Source organism: Schistocerca nitens, chromosome 7 (genome assembly GCF_023898315.1).
Source record: "Schistocerca nitens isolate TAMUIC-IGC-003100 chromosome 7, iqSchNite1.1, whole genome shotgun sequence".
NCBI lineage: Eukaryota > Metazoa > Arthropoda > Insecta > Orthoptera > Acrididae > Schistocerca > Schistocerca nitens.
The window spans coordinates 305,861,546-305,866,545 of record NC_064620.1 but is presented as its reverse complement, the minus strand read 5'-3'; the positions used below and the strand labels follow the sequence as shown (position 1 = coordinate 305,866,545).

Below are 5,000 nucleotides of genomic sequence, written 5' to 3'. Positions count from 1 at the left end.
GACCCCACCCACAAAGCCTGCATCCACTGTCCACCACAAGAGCACCAACGCCAGTCCGAGCGCCGCAAGACATCGTCCACCGACAATCACGCCACCCGCCCCCGTACGTGCCTCACCTCAACTGCCCAACTCGCAACTCCAGCGGATGAACGGCGGACTCTTCTCGCAGTCGTAAGTTGCAATCCACTCCTATATCGTCCGTTTCATGAAGAGTTTTATCCAAGATGCGAAATTCCCGCTGTCCCTACACATGCTCTAAGTCTGTGCGCGATTGCGTTGCTCACAGTACGGATTCCGATGCCGAGCGATCAGCTAGGAAGCGCCCCAACCATGTCGATCCCCATGGGCGTTGCACTCGCAGTCGCAAAGACTCTGGGCAATGGCTAAAAGCGCTCCGCAATATATTACTCAGACGGGTAATGACGGTCCGAGCGCTCAGTGTCAGGAGAGCTTTCCTGAGCCCTGACCCACAGGCAGGGTGTAGCGTATCCCACCCGCAGACATGTGACGTTGTCACACGACCAGTTGTCACTAATCGACTGATTGCCGATAATCATATGCCATACACCGGGGAAAGCTGCCGCAAGGGGTAGCTACGTAGTGCAGTCGCACCTCTACTACTGTACAGAGATAGGACACCGCATGACCGCAACCAGATTAAACTGATACATGGCGCTGATTACTAATAGATGCAGAGCCATCGGAATATAGATGACATACGACATACAACAGTCCCTATACATGCTGACAGTCTGTGCACACATGCGAACTACACGTCACCCAGACACTCTATCACACACTACTCTCTGGCTGTAACAGACACAGACAAAATATCTAAGCACCAGCATGGAACAACATCCAGTGCATCCTCTCCGCCACATTACACCATTCACACTATGATAACAAAACCAGGAGGTCCACCCCAAAAACAGAATATCTCACTCTTCCAACAACCATCATTACTCAGATAACCCACAAACACCCACACATGTCCTACACAGGGGTGCAACCAACACCACCACACTGCCTTGTCTCACAGCATATAAGCAATGGCAGGAATGAAAGACACAGGCCTGCCACTCCCTTGCCACACCCACGCAACCGGCGCACCACCTCCCCTGAGAGAAAGGTGCATCCTGACGTGACACATCTCAGGGTGCCTCAGGCGTCCACTTACCATCATCACTATGAACGAACCTCGTCCCCTCCCCCGTCATACACCATCCCTTAACCTAACCTATGTTGCGCCTTAACCTAACCTATGTTGCGCCTTAACCTAACCTATGTTGCGCCTTAACCTAACCTATGTTGCGCCTTAACCTAACCTACGTTGCGCCTTAACCTAACCTACGTTGCGCCTTAACCTAACCTACGTTGCGCCTTAACCTAACCTACGTTGCGCCTTAACCTAACCTACGTTGCGCCTTAACCTAACCTACGTTGCGCCTTAACCTAACCTACGTTGCGCCTTAACCTAACCTACGTTGCGCCCTAACCTAACCTACGTTGCGCCCTAACCTAACCTACGTTGCGCCCTAACCTAACCTACGTTGCGCCCTAACCTAACCTACGTTGCGCCCTAACCTAACCTACGTTGCGCCCTAACCTAACCTACGTTGGGCCCTAACCTAACCTACGTTGGGCCCTAACCTAACCTACGTTGGGCCCTAACCTAACCTACGTTGGGCCCTAAACTAACCTACGTTGGGCCCTAACCTAACCTACGTTGGGCCCTAACCTAACCTACGTTGGGCCCTAACCTACGTTGGGCCCTAACCTAACCCACGTTGGGCCCTAACCTAACCCACGTTGGGCCCTAACCTAACCCACGTTGGGCCCTAACCTAACCCACGTTGCGCCTTAACGTGCCCTGTAATTGTTTGTTATATGAATCTAGAAATTCGTGTAGCGTTGCCTAATCGCAACCCTCTCAACATAGTTCGCTACGCGCACACTCTGGTGTCCTGCGTATTGAATCATGTTACGGTGCCTACCCTCACAACATCTAGCGAGTGTTGCGTACGTTCCACATGGTCCCGCTATCCACTGTAATGTGTACTGCTATAAGACGTATATCGCCCCCCCCCCCCGTCCCCTGTCGCCTCTAGTTCGTCAGTCAGGAGTTTGCGTGTTCAATGAGCTTCGCAGCTGTGCAATGGCATCGGCATACGTACGCGGGCCACCTTCCACGTGTTCTCTCGTGCATACGTCGCAGCATGTATGTGGACTGATGTGGCGTGTCGTGACTCATAACATCCAGGCATGCAAGACCCATTGAATTCGCAAATGTAGATGGACGTCTACGTTTGCTGCCCAAGTTACGCAAATGAACTGGAAATCCGTTGTTGCGCGGTTGTTCGCGCTGGAGGTGAATCGTTGATATCGACGATCGGTACAGGTATTAACCGGTTGCTTCAGCGACACCCGTCATACCCACGAACGTGAGTGGGCATGTGGGTATGAAGCGATACGCGGCGGTGGCTGGGTGGGACCGTCCCCGGCCGGTGAGGGGGGGGCGCCCGGCGTGCTGGCCGCGCGCTGCGTGGGCGCACGCGCGGCAGCCGGCTGGTGGGGGCGCCCAGTGGCAGGCGCGCCGGCTGACGGACGCGGCAGGCGGCGCATCTGCGTGCCGGCGCACCCAGCGCGCGGCGCCGTGCGGCCAAAGTGGGTCCTCCCGGGCCCGGTGCGAAGCGCGGTGGACATCTGCAGTGTGCTGGTCCGATTGAGGACTGTGTGCGTTGAGGATGCGCCGCCGCCCGGCACTCGGCGCCGCGACGCCGTCTGCTGCTCGGTCGCCCCCGCGGTTCTCGCAGGTGGTTTGTATCGCAGCTGTGCGGATGTGTTGGCGCGTGCGCTGTGCTGGGAGAGTTCGCTTTGGCACCCAAGTGGGGCTCTGCCCCTCTGTGGCGCTGGCGTTGGAGCTGCCCGGTCACTGTTTGTGGCCGCGTGTTGTCTCCCGCCGGCAACACCACGACAGCACGCTCCCGGGCCTCTGTCGGCAGCGGCAAGCTCAGTTGGGAGCACGGGTGGTCGCACTGAAAGCGTCTACTCGCCTATCTCCGGGCGATTGCGCCTCTCTCGAACCCGACCAAGTACTTAGGACGGCGCTGCGCGCCGCCGGGACCTGAGAGGGTTTCGAGGTGTATCGTGCAGGGGAGCCCAGCCTCCTCCTGTTTGCAGAATAATTGAGCGGACGCTTGCGTGTTCGCGCGGGCCTCCGGGACACACTCCCGGGCGGCCGGCTGCTCAGCTCTAGTTGACGCAGCTCCCTGGTTGATCCTGCCAGTAGTCATATGCTTGTCTCAAAGATTAAGCCATGCATGTCTCAGTACAAGCCGCATTAAGGTGAAACCGCGAATGGCTCATTAAATCAGTTATGGTTCCTTAGATCGTACCCACGTTACTTGGATAACTGTGGTAATTCTAGAGCTAATACATGCAAACAGAGTCCCGACCAGAGATGGAAGGGACGCTTTTATTAGATCAAAACCAATCGGTTGGCTCGTCCGGTCCGTTTGCCTTGGTGACTCTGAATAACTTTGGGCTGATCGCACGGTCTTCGTACCGGCGACGCATCTTTCAAATGTCTGCCTTATCAACTGTCGATGGTAGGTTCTGCGCCTACCATGGTTGTAACGGGTAACGGGGAATCAGGGTTCGATTCCGGAGAGGGAGCCTGAGAAACGGCTACCACATCCAAGGAAGGCAGCAGGCGCGCAAATTACCCACTCCCGGCACGGGGAGGTAGTGACGAAAAATAACGATACGGGACTCATCCGAGGCCCCGTAATCGGAATGAGTACACTTTAAATCCTTTAACGAGTATCTATTGGAGGGCAAGTCTGGTGCCAGCAGCCGCGGTAATTCCAGCTCCAATAGCGTATATTAAAGTTGTTGCGGTTAAAAAGCTCGTAGTTGGATTTGTGTCCCACGCTGTTGGTTCACCGCCCGTCGGTGTTTATCTGGCATGTATCGTGGGACGTCCTGCCGGTGGGGCGAGCCGAAGGCGTGCGACCGCCTCGTGCGTGCTCGTGCGTCCCGAGGCGGACCCCGTTGAAATCCTACCAGGGTGCTCTTTATTGAGTGTCTCGGTGGGCCGGCACGTTTACTTTGAACAAATTAGAGTGCTTAAAGCAGGCAAGCCCGCCTGAATACTGTGTGCATGGAATAATGGAATAGGACCTCGGTTCTATTTTGTTGGTTTTCGGAACCCGAGGTAATGATTAATAGGGACAGGCGGGGGCATTCGTATTGCGACGTTAGAGGTGAAATTCTTGGATCGTCGCAAGACGAACAGAAGCGAAAGCATTTGCCAAGTATGTTTTCATTAATCAAGAACGAAAGTTAGAGGTTCGAAGGCGATCAGATACCGCCCTAGTTCTAACCATAAACGATGCCAGCCAGCGATCCGCCGCAGTTCCTCCGATGACTCGGCGGGCAGCCTCCGGGAAACCAAAGCTTTTGGGTTCCGGGGGAAGTATGGTTGCAAAGCTGAAACTTAAAGGAATTGACGGAAGGGCACCACCAGGAGTGGAGCCTGCGGCTTAATTTGACTCAACACGGGAAACCTCACCAGGCCCGGACACCGGAAGGATTGACAGATTGATAGCTCTTTCTTGATTCGGTGGGTGGTGGTGCATGGCCGTTCTTAGTTGGTGGAGCGATTTGTCTGGTTAATTCCGATAACGAACGAGACTCTAGCCTGCTAACTAGTCGCGTGACATCCTTCGTGCTGTCAGCGATTACTTTTCTTCTTAGAGGGACAGGCGGCTTCTAGCCGCACGAGATTGAGCAATAACAGGTCTGTGATGCCCTTAGATGTTCTGGGCCGCACGCGCGCTACACTGAAGGAATCAGCGTGTCTTCCTAGGCCGAAAGGTCGGGGTAACCCGCTGAACCTCCTTCGTGCTAGGGATTGGGGCTTGCAATTGTTCCCCATGAACGAGGAATTCCCAGTAAGCGCGAGTCATAAGCTCGCGTTGATTACGTCCCTGCCCTTT

General features: G+C 55.1%; 1 non-coding gene across 1 annotated transcript in view; it reads left to right on the top strand.

Moving 5' to 3' along the window:
* The first annotated feature begins 3,266 nt into the window (after nt 1-3,266).
* Nucleotides 3,267-5,000, top strand: part of LOC126196862 (small subunit ribosomal RNA) — a 1,909-nt gene continuing 175 nt past the window's right edge. The window contains exon 1 of the ribosomal RNA XR_007539291.1: nt 3,267-5,000. This exon is cut by the window's right edge and continues 175 nt beyond it. This is a non-coding gene — a ribosomal RNA (small subunit ribosomal RNA).